We start from the raw sequence: 16,472 nt of genomic DNA on the forward strand, positions 1-16,472 counted from the left end.
CCCTAGAGCTCGTCCTGTTTTTGCCCGTGTTCTGTGTTTAATTCCCTGCCATTGGGAACATGACAGTATAGCCGGCCCACAAAGTGTTAATTGTTTGGGCTGAAGCAGGAGAAAAAGAAGTGTTGAAGGGAAATTTTTTTTTTTTCCCTCAGAGTTTTGCTGCCTAGCCCTTAATTGCTATTATTGAAATCCACCGCACTCCCTGTGTGGAATATCTTAGAAACAAAAGGATTTTTTTAAATTTGCTAATTTATTCAAGTGAAAAACAGAAAATCAAATGTGACAGATCAAATAGTAGGCAGTATAAGCGACTGAGTGATTTGACGTTTCGACCCTCCCGGGTCTTACTCTAAAGTCGCACTTAATCCAGGATTTATGAGTGGCTCTTATGGTAGTGAGGATGTTATCCCTGTAGTGTCAAGGGGCAGGTACAGTCTTTTTGATACCAAGTATGGCCTGATAGTTGATTTCTCACTGAGTATGACCTTGCTGAGGAATAGCAGCGGTGCATCAGCGTCTTGCTGCTGTTTGCATACGTGATTCAAATAGAAAGTTGGTATGTCACTGGAGACAACCTTTCTTGCAGGTGCCAATGTATCAGCCTTAAATTGCTGGTAAGTTGTATGTGGTTTAATGGATTTGCCAGTTCTGGATAAAGCCTTGTAGTGGGGTAACAGCGGCGCAACTGCGTCTTGCTGGTGGACATGTAGGCTTAGTACCCTTAGTGGATGGGGGATAGCGCTCCTGCGTCCTGTGGGAAGGCCTTCTACAAGGCTTTATCCAGAACTGGCAAATCCATTAAACCACATACAACTTACCAGCAATTTAAGGCTGATACATTGGCACCTGCAAGAAAGGTTGTCTCCAGTGACATACCAACTTTCTATTTGAATCACGTATGCAAACAGCAGCAAGACGCTGATGCACCGCTGCTATTCCTCAGCAAGGTCATACTCAGTGAGAAATCAACTATCAGGCCATACTTGGTATCAAAAAGACTGTACCTGCCCCTTGACACTACAGGGATAACATCCTCACTACCATAAGAGCCACTCATAAATCCTGGATTAAGTGCGACTTTAGAGTAAGACCCGGGAGGGTCGAAACGTCAAATCACTCAGTCGCTTATACTGCCTACTATTTGATCTGTCACATTTGATTTTCTGTTTTTCACTTGAATAAATTAGCAAATTTAAAAAAATCCTTTTGTTTCTAAGATATTCCACACAGGGAGTGCGGTGGATTTCAATAATACTGATACTAGACCTTACGGTCTGTCTCACCAGCACCCCGATCTAAATTTAGAGTGCAGGCCAAATTATATTTACATTTAGCCCTTAATTGCTGTCTAGCTGCTTCTTACCTCCTCTTAACCCTTGAATGGCTCTGACCTTAACTGTTTAACATGGATGTCCAGAGTTTGGCTTCCAGCCTGAATAATCTTGCTGCAAAAGTTCAAAACATACAGGATTTTGTTGTTCACACTCCTATGTCTGAACCTAGAATTCCTATTCCAGAGTTTTTTTCTGGAGATAGATCTACCTTCCTGAATTTCAGGAACAATTGCAAATTGTTTCTTTCTTTGAAATCTCGCTCCTCTGGAGACCCTGTTCAGCAGGTCAAGATTGTAATATCTTTCCTGCGGGGCGACCCTCAGAATTGGGCATTTGCATTGGCACCAGGGGATCCTGCATTGCTCAGTGTGGATGCGTTTTTTCTGGCACTGGGATTGCTCTATGAGGAACCTAACCTGGAGATTCAGGCTGAAAAGGCTTTATTAGCCCTCTCTCAGGGGCATGATGAAGCGGAAGTATATTGTCAAAAATTTCGGAAATGGTCGGTGCTTACTCAGTGGAATGAGTGCGCCCTGGCTGCAAACTTCAGAGATGGTCTTTCTGAGGCCATTAAGGATATTATGGTGGGGTTCCCTGCGCCTACAGGTCTGAATGAGTCTATGGCTATGGCCATTCAGATTGATCGGCGTTTACGGGAGCGCCAACCTGTGCACCAGTTGGCGGTGTCTTCTGAACAGGCACCTGAGACTATGCAATGTGATAGAATTCAGTCCAGAAGTGAACGGCAAAATTATAGGCGGAAAAATGGATTGTGTTTTTATTGTGGTGATTCAGCTCATGTTATATCAGCATGCTCTAAACGCACAAGAAAGGTTGATAAATCTTTTGCCATTAGTACTCTGCAGTCTAAGTTCATTTTGTCTGTAACTCTGATTTGTTCACTGTCATCCATTTCCGTCGATGCCTATGTGGATTCGGGCACTGCCCTGAGTCTTATGGATTGGTCATTTGCCAAACGCTGCGGTTTTAGTCTGGAGCCTCTGGAAGTTCCTATTCCTTTGAAGGGAATTGACTCTACACCATTGGCTATGAATAAACCGCAGTACTGGACACAAGTGACCATGCGCATGACTCCCGTTCATCAGGAGGTGATTCGCTTCCTTGTACTGTATAATTTACATGATGTACTAGTGCTTGGTCTGCCATGGTTACAAACTCATAATCCAGTCCTGGATTGGAAAACAATGTCTGTGTTAAGCTGGGGATGTCAGGGGGTTCATGATGATGCACCTCTGATTTCAATCGCTTCATCTACTCCTTCTGAGGTCCCTGCGTTTTTGTCTGACTATCGGGATGTTTTTGAGGAGCCTAAGCTCAATTCGCTCCCTCCTCATAGGGATTGTGACTGTGCTATAGAATTAATTCCTGGCAGTAAGTTCCCTAAGGGTCGTTTATTTAATCTGTCAGTGCCAGAGCATACTGCTATGCGGAATTATATTAAGGAGTCCTTGGAAAAGAGACATATTCGTCCATCTTCGTCCCCTCTGGGAGCAGGTTTTTTTTTTCGTGGCAAAAAAAGATGGTTCCCTGAGGCCTTGTATAGATTATCGCCTTCTGAATAAGATTACAGTCAAATATCAGTATCCATTGCCATTATTGACTGATTTGTTTGCTCGCATTAAGGGGGCTAGGTGGTTTCTTTTTTGGGGTACATTTTTTCTCCTTCTACTATTGAGATGGATCCCGTCAAGGTTCAGGCGATTTGTGACTGGACACAACCTACATCTGTTAAGAGTCTTCAGAAGTTCTTGGGTTTTGCTAATTTTTATCGTCGGTTCATTACTAATTTTTCCAGTGTTGTTAAACCTTTGACTGATTTGACTAAAAAGGGTGCTGATGTTGCTAATTGGTCTCCTACGGCTGTGGAGGCCTTTCAGGAACTTAAGCGCCGGTTTTCTTCTGCTCCTGTGTTATGTCAACCAGATGTTTCACTTCCTTTTCAGGTTGAGGTTGATGCTTCCGAGATTGGAGCGGGGGCGGTTTTGTCACAGAGAAGTTCCGATGGCTCGGTGATGAAGCCATGTGCGTTCTTTTCTAGAAAATTCTCGCCCGCCGAGCGCAATTATGATGTGGGTAATCGGGAGCTTTTGGCCATGAAGTGGGCATTTGAGGAGTGGCGTCATTGGCTTGAGGGTGCTAGACATCGTGTGGTGGTCTTGACTGATCACAAAAATCTGATTTACCTTGAGTCTGCCAGGCGTCTGAATCCTAGACAGGCTCGTTGGTCGTTGTTTTTTTCTCGTTTCAATTTTGTGGTTTCATACCTGCCAGGTTCAAAGAATGTGAAGGCAGATGCTCTTTCCAGGAGTTTTGTGCCTGACTCTCCTGGAGACTCTGGGCCTACTGGTATCCTTAGGGATGGGGTAATATTGTCCGCCGTCTCCCCAGACTTGCGACGTGCATTGCAGGAGTTTCAGGCGGATAAACCTGATCGTTGTCCACCAGAAAGACTGTTTGTTCCGGATGATTGGACCAGTAGAGTCATCTCCGAGGTCCATTCTTCTGTGTTGGCTGGTCATCCTGGAATATTTGGTACTAGAGACTTGGTGGCCAGGTCTTTTTGGTGGCCTTCCTTGTCAAGGGATGTGCGCACCTTTGTGCAGTCTTGTGAAGTGTGTGCTCGGGCTAAGCCTTGCTGTTCTCGGGCCAGTGGGTTGTTGTTATCCTTGCCTATCCCGAAGAGGCCTTGGACGCACATTTCCATGGATTTTATTTCAGATCTCCCTGTCTCACAGAAAATGTCCGTTATCTGGGTTGTGTGTGACCGCTTTTCTAAGATGGTTCATTTGGTACCCTTGCCTAAGTTGCCTTCCTCCTCTGAGTTGGTCCCTTTATTTTTTCAGAACGTGGTTCGTTTGCATGGGATTCCGGAGAATATCGTTTCTGACAGGGGATCCCAGTTTGTGTCTAGATTTTGGCGGATGTTTTGTGCTAAGATGGGCATTGATTTGTCTTTCTCGTCTGCATTCCATCCTCAGACGAATGGCCAGACGGAGCGAACTAATCAGACCTTGGAAACTTATTTAAGGTGTTTTGTTTCTGCTGATCAAGATGACTGGGTTGCCTTTTTGCCACTGGCTGAATTTGCCCTTAATAATCGGGCTAGTTCTGCTACTTTGGTTTCTCCTTTCTTTTGTAATTCGGGGTTTCATCCTCGTTTTTCCTCTGGTCAGGTGGAGCCTTCGGATTGTCCTGGAGTGGACGTGGTGGTGGACAGGCTACATCAGATTTGGAATCAGGTGGTGGACAATTTGAAGTTGTCTCAGGAGAAGACTCAGCAGTTTGCTAATCGCCGTCGCCGCGTGGGTCCCCGACTTCTTGTTGGGGACTTGGTGTGGTTGTCTTCTCGTTTTGTCCCTATGAAGGTCTCTTCTCCTAAGTTCAAGCCTCGGTTCATCGGTCCTTATAAGATCTTGGAGATTCTTAACCCTGTATCTTTTCGTTTGGATCTCCCAGCATCGTTTGCTATTCATAATGTGTTCCATCGGTCGTTATTGCGGAGGTATGAGGTGCCCGTTGTTCCTTCGGTTGAGCCTCCTGCTCCGGTGCTGGTGGAGGGAGAATTGGAGTATGTTGTTGAGAAGATCTTGGATTCTCGTGTTTCCAGACGTAAACTCCAGTATTTGGTTAAGTGGAAGGGTTATGGTCAGGAGGATAATTCCTGGGTGGTCGCCTCTGATGTTCATGCGACTGATTTGGTCCGCGCCTTCCATAGAGCTCATCCTGATCGCCCTGGGGGTTCTCGTGAGGGCCCTGCCGTGCGCCCAAACAGTAGTTTACCCCACATATGGGGTATCGGCGTACTCATGAGAAATTGCACAACAACTTTTGCCGTCCATCTTCTCCTTTTTTACTTGTGAAAATAAAAAAATCGTTGCTGAAAAATCATTTTTGTGGAAAAAATTTGATTTTTTTTTCACGGCTCTACGTTCTAAACTACTGTGAAGCACCTGGGAGTTCAAAGTGCTCACCACACGCTAGATAAGTTCCTTGAAGGGCCTAGTTTTCAAAATGGGGTCACTTGTGGGGGTTTTCCAATGTTTAGGTACATCAGGGGCTCTTCAAACGCAACATGGCGTCTGCTATCAATTCCAACCAATTTTGCGTTCAAAAAGTCAAAAGGTGCTCCTTCCCTTCCGAGCCCTGCCGTGCGCCCAAACAGTGGTTTTCTCCCATATATGGGGTTCCGGCGTACTCAGGAGAAATTGCACAACAACGTTTGTGGTCCATTTTCTCCTTTTACAATTGTGAAAATAAAAAAATTGTTGCTGAAAGATCATTTTTGTGACTAAAAAGTTAAATGTTCATTTTTTCCTTCCACGTTCCTTTAGCTGCTGTGAAACACCTGAAGGGTTAATAAACTTCTTGAATGTGGTTTTGATCAGCTTGAGGGGTGCAGCTTTTAGAATGGTGTCACTTTTGGGTATTTTCTCTCATATTGACCCCTCAAAGTGACTTCAAATGTGATGTGGTCCCTAAAAAAATGGTTTTGTAAAATTTGTTGAAAAAATTAGAAATCGCTGGTCAACTTTTAACCCTTATAACTTTCTAACGAAAAAAAAAATGGTTCCAAAATTGTGCTGATGTAAAGTAGACATGTGGGAAATATTATCTATTAACTATTTTGTGTGATATGACTCTCTGATTTAAGGGCATAAAAATTAAAAGTTTGAAAATTGCAAAATTTTCTAAATTTTTGCCAAATTTCCATTTTTTCACAAATAAACGAAAGTCATATCAAAGAAATTTTACCACTTAGGGTACCGTCACACAGTGCCATTTTCATCGCTACGACGGCACGATTCATGACGTTGCAGCGTCGTATGATTATCGCTCCAGCGTCGTAGACTGCGGTCACACGTTGCAATACACGGCGCTGGAGCGATAATCTCATGACATATTTGCGATGTAGAAGCCGTTGGTTACTGTGCGCACATCGTATACAACCTGTGTCACACAATGCAATCATGCCGCCACAGCGGGACACTAGACGACGAAAGAAAGTTTCAAACGATCTGCTACGACGTACGATTCTCAGCGGGGTTCCGGATCGCAGTAGCGTGTCAGACACTACGATATCGTAACGATATCGCTAGAACGTCACGAATCGTACCGTCGTAGCGATGAAAATGGCACTGTGTGACGGTACCCTAACATGAAGTACAATATGTCACGAGAAAACATTGTCAGAATCATCAGGATCCGTTTAAGCGTTCCAGAGTTATTACCTCATAAAGTGACAGTGGTCAGAAGTGTAAAAATCGGCTGGGTCAGAAAGGTGAAAACAGGCTGGGTCTTGAAAGGGTTAAAACATATCAAATGTTTATAAATTCTTCTGTGCCTAATAATTTGGAACAATGCATTTTGAGTTTTTATTAATTTTGGAGATTATACAGTTATCATTGGGAGGTTTCTTCAATAAAATTCGATGTATACTCTTAACGGGTGATGACTTTTATTAGACTGACTGTCATTTGCACCGACCATTTAGGAAAATCTGAGAAAAATGTCATTTGCATAATAATTTGAAACATGGTGTAGGTGCTTCTTGAAGTATGTTGGGTAATTGTCCTGCTGAAAGACCAAAGACCTACATTACATAGGGTCAGGGGTAGATTAAGGGTAGCCAGAGCCCCGGGCTGTTCAGACACTGTGGGCCCCCCCGGTCATGTGACGGTGGGTCATGTGACGGGGAGTCATGTGATACCTGAACCAGATTATTCCAGGAAAATGGCCGGGCCCTACTCTACTGTAACCTATTAAATATTTGTTAAAATATGCAATACCATTTAGGTATATTTTGATTTATTTTTCAATTTTTAAAATGACCAATATCACATACAAGGAACAAATACCACCGCACCATGACCAGACCACAAATTACAACCACAGTGATCAAATAATATCACATACAAGGAACAAATACCACCGCACCATGTCAAGACCACATATTACCACCACTTGGTGACCAAATAGGACATACAAGGGACAAATACCGCAACACCATTTCCAGACCACATATTACCACCACATAGTGACTGAATACTACAATACCGATCAGTAATAAAAAACAAACAAACACAATACTATCACCATAAGTGCCAGTATTCACAGATCTGTACTTAGTATGCAGTGTCTGTGTAGAGGTAATACAGAGATCACTGGTGGTATTATACACAGGAGCTCTGTATATAATGTATAGGTAATACAGTGATCACTGGTGACATTGTACACAGGACCTCTGTATATAGTATACAGTGTATAGTGTCAGTGTATAGGTAACACTGACTCACCAGTGATGTCTCTAGGTGAAGTCCTTCATCTTTCATCCAGCACAGACCGCCATCATTTCTTCCAGCCAGGACTCGTTTCTGCAGGAAATAACACAGTTATCTCGAGCTCCGCTTGCAGAACACATTACTTAATTTTTCACAACTTCTACATTACACCACATGAAGAAAAAAAGGCGACAAAGTGTCACTCTGCACAGTAACAGGACCGCCCCCCCATTGCAAACAGTATACTCAAAAAATAAAATAAATACATCACTGCAGTAATAATATTAGCCCCTATGGTAATAATATTCCCAATCCTGGCCCCGTGTATCTCATTCCTGGCTCCTGCAATATGTTCTCGCATCCTGCCCTCATGAGTATCCATTCTACCCCATATGATTTCCCCATCCTGCCCCATGTCTTTCATTCTGCCCCATGTCTCCAATCATGCCCCGTATCTACATTCTGCTCATGCCTCCAGTCCCGCCCCCAGTGTGTCCAGCAATCTGCCCCAGTGTGTCCAGCATATTACCCCCAGTGTGTCCAGCAATCTGCCCCAGTATGTCCAGCATATTGCCCCAGTGTGTCCAGCATTGCCCCCAGTGTGTTCAACAATCTGCCCCAGTATGTCCAGCATATTGCCCCAGAGTGTCCAGCATTGCCCCCAGACAGTGTGTCCAGCAATATGCCCAGCAATCTGCCCCAGTGTGTCCAGCATATTACCCCCAGGTTGTCCAGAAATCTGCCCCAGTGTGTCCAGCAATCTGCCCCAGTATGTCCAGCATATTGCCCCAGTGTGTCCAGCATTGCCCCCAGTGTGTTCAACAATCTGCCCCAGAGTGTCCAGCATTGCCCCCAGTGTGTCCAGCAATCTGCCCCAGTGTGTCCAGCATATTACCCCCAGTGTGTCCAGCATATTACCCCAAGTGTGTCCAGCATATTACCCCCAGTGTGTCCAGCAATATGCCCCAGTATGTCCAGCATTGCCCCCAGACAGTGTCCAGCAATCTGCCCCAGTATGTCCAGCATGTTGCCCCAGTGTGTCCAGCATTGCCCCCAGTGTGTCCAGCAATCTGCCCCAGTGTGTCCAGCAATCTGCCCCAGTGTGTCCAGCATATTACCCCCAGTGTGTCCAGCATTGCCCCCAGACAGTGTGCCCAGCAATCTGCCCCAGTATGTCAAGCATATTGCCCCATTGTGTCCAGCATTGCCCCTAGACAGTGTGTCCAGCAATCTGCCCCAGTGTGTCCAGCATATTACCATCAGTGTGTCCAGCAATCTGCCCCAGTATGTCCAGCATTGCCCCCAGTGTGTCCAGCAATCTGCCCCAGTGTCTCCAGCATTGCCCCAGTGTCTCCAGCATTGCCCAGTGTCTCCAGCACTGCCCCAGTGTCTCCAGCAATCATCTGCCCCAGTGTGTCCTCCAGCATTGCCCCCAGTGTGTCCAGCAATCATCTGCCCCAGTGTGTCCTCCAACATTGTCCCCAGTGTGTCCAGCAATCTGCCCCAGTGTCTCCAGCATTGCCCCCAGTGTGTCCAGCAATCTGCCCCAGTGTCTCCAGCATTGCCCCAGTGTACAGCAATCATCTGCCCCAGTGTGTCCTCCAGCATTGCCCCCAGTGTGTCCAGCAATCTGCCCCAGTGTCTCCAGCATTGCCCCAGTGTGTCCAGCTATCATCTGCCCCAGTGTGTCCTCCAGCATTGCCCCCAGTGTGTCCAGCAATCTGCCCCAGTGTCTCCAGCCTTGCTCGTGTGTCCAGAAATCATCTGCCCCAGTGTGTCCTCCAGCATTGCCCCCAGTGTGTCCAGCAATCTGCCCCAGTGTCTCCAGCATTGCCCCAGTGTGTCCTCCAGCATTGCCCCGTGTGTCCAGCAATCTGCCCCAGTGTCTCCAGCATTGCCCCAGTGTCTCCAGCATTGCCCCAGTGTCTCCAGCTGTCATCTGCCCCAGTGTGTCCTCCAGCATTGCCCCCAGTGTGTCCAGCAATCTGCCCCAGTGTCTCCAGCATTGCCCCAGTGTCTCCAGCAATCATCTGCCCCAGTGTGTCCTCCAGCATTGCCCCCAGTGTGTCCAGCAATCTGCCCCAGTGTCTCCAGCATTGCCCCAGTGTGTCCAGCTATCATCTGCCCCAGTGTGTCCTCCGGCTCCAGCATATTGCCCCCAGTCAGACAGTGTCACTGATTGTCCAGCATTCTGGCCCGCCCGGATTGCCGTTAGGTTATCAAAAAAAAAAAAAAAGAAAAAACAAACCGAGTTCTCCTCACCTGACCAGCGCTCCAGGCGGCGATCTCCCTCCAGCAGCGCACACTCGCCAGCGACTGACAATGACGTCAGACGCCGGCGATGTGTGCGCTGCGCCTGCGGCCGACTTCAGCTTCCAGCCTCCAATTGGCTGGCGGCTGTTAACTATTGACGTGTGGGCGCGCGCCCGCACGTCAATAGGAAACCGCCGCAGCGCCGGTAGGGGCCTGGTGAGCAGATGAGACGGGGCCCGATGCGGGCCCCCTCTCTCTGCCCACCGGGCCCATAAATGATACGCCAGTCTGACAGGGGCACGTGCAGTAATGCCCTGATGGCGGCGGCCGGCGGGCAATCTGTGCGGTAGCCCAGGGCCCCCCCACACCACTGGGCCCTGGGCTACCGCCCAGATTGACCCTCTTATAATCCGCCCCTGCATAGGGTCCATAGCACTAAATTGTGACCCAAACTCCTTTGGTAGTCTTCAGATTTCATGTTGCCTTGCACAGAATCAATACACCCAGTGCCAGAGGGAGCAAAACAACCCCAAAAGTCACCTTTGAACCTCCATCATATTTGACACTAGGTACTGTGTTCTTTTCTTTGTAGGCCTCATTCCATTTTCGGTAAACAGTAGAATGATGTGCTTTACAAAAAAACTCTACCTTGGTCTCATCTGTCCACAAGGCGCTTTCGCAGAATGATATTGAGAAACAGCAGTCTAGGTTTTTTGTGTCTCCATATCAGCAGTGAGGTCCTTCTTGATTTCATTTAATTCAAATATCGACGGATAGTTCGCGCTGACACTGATGAATCCTGAACCTGCAGGACAGCTTGAATTTCTTTAGAACTTGATTGGGTCTGCTTATCCACCACCCAGACTAGCTTGCGTTGCAACCAATTAGCAATTTTTCACTGCCATCCAGATTAGCTACAGTGCCATGGGTTGTAAACTTCTTGATTATGTTGCACACCATGGATAAAGGTACATCAAAATCTCTGGAGATAGACTTGTAACCTTGAGATTATTGATATTTTTCAACAATTTTGGTTCTCAAGTCCTCAGACAAGTTATCTTCTCCTATTTCTGTTTTACATGCTAAGTGTGGCACACACAATGCAGAGATTCAGCCAACTTCACCCCTTTTATCTGGTTTCAGGTTAGATTTTAACATTGGCCACAACTGTTATTTGCCACAGGTGAGTTTGAACAAGCATCACATGCTTGAAATAAAGTTGCTAACCCACAATTTTGGAAAAGGGCCAACAATTTTGTCTGGCCCATTTTTGGGGTTTTGTGTGAAATTATGTCCATTTTGCCTTTTTTCTTTGTGTCTTTCCAATAACCACAAATGAAATAAACATGTGTATAACAAAATGTATATTTGCAATGATTTTCTGGGAGAAACGCTTCATTTTCTGGAATAATATCAAGGGTGCCAACATTTTCAACCATGACTGTATGTGATCCAATGTCTTATTCCAGAGATATCTGCTTTTTCCTATTTGTAAATGAGCTGTCCAGGACTATGGGCTGGACACTGATCTGCATGAGAATCTGCCTCCAGTGATTGTTTTACATGAAAGGTGGCATTAATAGAGTGAGTAATGTAACTAACAACAGTAGAACTGAATGTTTTCTCATAACGAACACATCAGCTTTCAAAGCTCTGCTGTACTACATCAATATTGCAACACTGGCTGTCTATGAGATAGAAGCTGAAGCAATGAGCAGAACCTGCAGATGTGTCTGGTAAAATCACATAGCTCTGCAGTGAGATCAGCCATTATACACTACACTGGTAACGCCCTGTTTTATTAAAAATAAGCTCTAGATGCAGATTCAAGATATCAAGGTATCATTTTATTCAACTTCCTATGACCTATATGCCTATATAGATGATTTAGTAGGATTGACCCTTCCCTTTAAAAAACAATTACCAAAAAATGGCTAAACTAATTGAAAAAAATTACAGCAATTTATGTATAATCGTTACAAATGAATGTGAAAGAGGAATATAGCCAACTTCCAAACAGGGCTGGTTATAGACAAAGTAGGGCCCCAAATGCTAACATATTGCACCATCACACAGAAACATTTTGGTTGAATATACGAGTTCAGTCCGTTAAATGAGCGTGATCGACAATAATGAAGTTGTTTGACGTTTGTTTCCGGGCTCTTTACACCTGCTGAGGAAGAGTGATGGGCACAGAATGATCACTAGTAGATCAATCTGTCCCCATACAGTATCATGTTATCAACAGCATATCTGCAGTTTTCACAGGCTGATGTGCTGCTGAAAACAATGATTTTTGTTCCGGCATAAACAATCCAATCACTCGAAGAATAGGCAGCATTTTGCTTGTTTAGTATAATTCGGCCCATAGTCCTCAACAAAGTATAATGCACCCCATAGTCCTCCATATAGTATAATGTGCCCCATAGTCCTCCATATAGTATAATGAACTCCCCATAGCCCTCCATATAGTATAATGCACTTCCCATAGTCCTCCATATAGTATAATGCACACCCAATAGTCTTTCATATAGCATAATGCACACCCCATAGTCCTCCATAAAGCATAATGCACATTCCCATAGTCCTCCATACAGCATAATGCACACCCCATAGTCCTCCATACAGTATAAAGCACAAAACAGTCCTCCATATAGTATAATGGACTTCCCATAGTCTTCCATATAGTATAATGCACTCTCCATAGTACTCCATAAAGTATAATGTACACCCCATAGTCCTCAATATAGTATAATGCACTTCCCATAGTCATCCATATAGTACAGTGCCTACAAGTAGTATTCAACCCCCTGCAGATTTAGCAGGTTTACACATTTGGAATTAACTTGGCATTGTGACATTTGGACTGTAGATCAGCCTGGAAGTGTGAAATGCACTGCAGCAAAAAAGAATGTTATTTCTTTGTTTATTTTTTTTTTAAATTGGGAAAAGTCTTTTCAGAGGGTCATTTATTATTCAACCCCTCAACCCACCAGAATTCTGTTTGGTTCCCCTAAAGTATTAAGAAGTAGTTCAGGCACAAAGAACAATGAGCTTCACATGTTTGGATTAATTATCTCTTTTTCCAGCCTTTTCTGACTATTTAAGACCCTCCCCAAACTTGTGAACAGCACTCATACATGGTCAACATGGGAAAGACAAAGGAGCATTCCAAGGCCATCAGAGACAAGATCGTGGAGGGTCACAAGGCTGGCAAGGGGTACAAAACCCTTTCCAAGGACTTGGGCCTACCTGTCTCCACTGTTGGGAGCATCATCCGGAAGTGGAAGGCTTGTGGAACTACTGTTAGCCTTCCACGGCCTGGACAGCCTTTGAAAGTTTCCTCCCGTGCCGAGGCCAGGCTTGTCCGAAGAGTCAAGGCTAACCCAAGGACAACAAGGAAGGAGCTCCGGGAAGATCTCATGGCAGTGGGGACATTGGTTTCAGTCAATACCATAAGTAACATACTCCACCGCAATGGTCTCCATTCCAGACGAGCCCGTAAGGTACCTTTACTTTCAAAGCGTCATGTCAAGGCTCGTCTACAGTTTGCTCATGATCACTTGGAGGACTCTGAGACTGACTGGTTCAAGGTTCTCTGGTCTGATGAGACCAAGATCGAGATCTTCGGTGCCAACCACACACGTGACGTTTGGAGACTGGATGGCACTGCATACGACCCCAAGAATACCATCCCTACAGTCAAGCATGGTGGTGGCAGCATCATGCTGTGGGGCTGTTTCTCAGCCAAGGGGCCTGGCCATCTGGTCCGCATCCATGGGAAGATGGATAGCACGGCCTACCTGGAGATTTTGGCCAAGAACCTCCGCTCCTCCATCAAGGATCTTAAGATGGGTCGTCATTTTATCTTCCAACAAGACAACGACCCAAAGCACACAGCCAAGAAAACCAAGGCCTGGTTCAAGAGGCAAAAAATCAAGGTGTTGCAGTGGCCTAGTCAGTCTCCTGATCTTAACCCAATTGAAAACTTGTGGAAGGAGCTCAAGATTAAAGTCCACATGAGACACCCAAAGAACCTAGATAACTTGGAGAAGATCTGCATGGAGGAGTGGGCCAAGATAACTCCAGAGACCTGTGCCGGCCTGATCAGGTCTTATAAAAGACGATTATTAGCTGTAATTGCAATCAAAGGTTATTCCACAAAATATTAAACCTAGGGGTTGAATAATAATTGACCCACACTTTTATGTTTAAAATTTATAAAAATTTAACTGAGCAACAAAACTTTTTGGTTTGTAAGATTTATGCATCTGTTAATAAATCCTGCTCTTGTTTGAAGTTTGAAGGCTCTAACTTATTTGCATCTTATTAAACCTGCTAAATCTGCAGGGGGTTGAATACTACTTGTAGGCACTGTATATTGCACTTCCCATAGTCCTCCTGTAGAAGCGAAGTGCACCCAAAATGTATATCTTTACATAGAGATGTGTTTAGTGCATGTTTTGGGTATATTCCCCACATGTATTCCACATGGAGCAAAGCCCCCCCTCCAGCCTGCTGTAAAACAAAGCTGCCATGAGCCGGTATATCAGGTTTCAGTTAGGACTTAGGCCAGTGGACAATAGATTTGTGACCTAATCCCCACACACCTGGGGCTAGACACACCTCTTCTAGCTGGACATGAAAGGCACAAGACACATGTGCTCTGCCTCTTTTGCTGTGCCTGCATTGCCTGGAATGATGATGGACCCACATGGCTTAAGTATACTTAAGCCATGAGGGTCCATCATCATTCCAGGCAATGCAGGCACAGCAAAAGAGCCAGAGCACTTGTGGGAACTTTTCCAAGGCTCCAGTTCATGAGGACATCCAGCAGAGGGCGCATCTGTTATGACCCCAATGGCAGAGGGTCTCAGAAATAATTACTAAGTCTGCAAACACTAAAAAACCAGCTCATAGGGCAGTGGTAACTGAGCTGACCATATATCTAATCCTAGCACCACAAATAGCAGCAGCCGGGGAACGTGCCTACGTTGGTTCTAGACGTCTCGCGCCAGCCGGAGAACTAACTAACCCTAGAAGGGAAAAGAAAGACCTTTCTTGCCTCCAGAGAAAAGACCCCAAAAGTTGGATACAAGCCCCCAACAAATAATAACGGTGAGGTAAGAGGAAAAGACAAACGTAAGAATGAGCTAGGTATTTAGCAAAGAGAGGCCCACTAGCTAATAGCAGAATATAGTAAGATGACTTATATGGTCAGCAAAAACCCTATCAAAATATCCACGCTGGATATTCAAGAACCCCCGAACCGTCTAACGGCCCGGGGGGAGAACACCAGCCCCCCTAGAGCTTCCAGCAAAGTCAGGAATCACATTTAGTACAAGCTGGAAAAATATAAGAGCAAAGCAAATAACCAAAAAACAAAGAAGCAGGACTTAGCTTAATTTTGCACGAACCGGACCAGCAGACAGGAGCAAACAGAAAGGATCTGATTACAACGATGCCAGGCACTGGACTAAGGATCCAGGAAGTTTATATAGCAACACCCCTGGACTAACGACCCAGGTGAGTGCCAAACTGAGGAAAGACAATCCCAGAGTCATATCACAAGTAACCACAAGAGGGAGCCAAAGAGTCTGATTCACAACAGTACCCCCCCCCCCTTAAGGAGGGGTCACCGAACCCTCACCAAGACCACCAGGGCGATCAGGATTAGCAGCGTGAAAGGCACGAACTAAATCGGCCGCATGCACATCAGAAGCAACCACCCAGGAATTATCCTCCTGACCATAGCCCTTCCACTTGACCAGATACTGAAGCCTCCGTCTGGAGAGACGAGAATCCAAGATCTTCTCCACCACGTACTCCAACTCGCCCTCAACCAACACCGGAGCAGGAGGCTCAACAGAAGGAACCACAGGTACAACGTACCGTCGCAACAAAGACCTATGGAACACGTTGTGAATGGCAAACGACACCGGAAGATCCAAGCAAAAGGACACAGGATTAAGGATTTCCAATATCTTGTAAGGACCGATGAAGCGAGGCTTAAATTTAGGAGAGGAGACCTTCATAGGAACAAATCGAGAAGACAGCCATACCAAATCCCCAACACGAAGTCGGGGACCCACACCGCGGCGGCGGTTGGCAAAACGCTGAGCCTTCTCCTGTGACAACTTTAAGTTGTCCACCACATGATTCCAGATCTGCTGCAACCTATCCACCACAGAATCTACCCCAGGACAGTCAGAAGGCTCCACATGTCCCGAGGAAAAACGAGGATGGAAACCAGAGTTGCAGAAAAATGGCGAAACCAAAGTAGCGGAACTAGCCCGATTATTAAGGGCAAACTCAGCCAACGGCAAGAAGGTCACCCAATCATCCTGATCTGCCGAAACAAAACACCTCAAATAAGCCTCCAGAGTCTGATTAGTTCGCTCCGTTTGTCCATTAGTCTGAGGATGAAAGGCAGACGAAAACGACAAATCAATGCCCATCCTAGCACAAAAGGATCGCCAGAACCTGGAAACAAATTGGGATCCTCTGTCAGACACAATATTCTCAGGAATGCCGTGTAAACGAACCACATTCTGAAAGAACACAGGAACCAGATCGGAAGAGGAAG

This window comes from Ranitomeya variabilis, chromosome 6 (assembly GCF_051348905.1).
Source record: "Ranitomeya variabilis isolate aRanVar5 chromosome 6, aRanVar5.hap1, whole genome shotgun sequence".
Lineage (NCBI taxonomy): Eukaryota > Metazoa > Chordata > Amphibia > Anura > Dendrobatidae > Ranitomeya > Ranitomeya variabilis.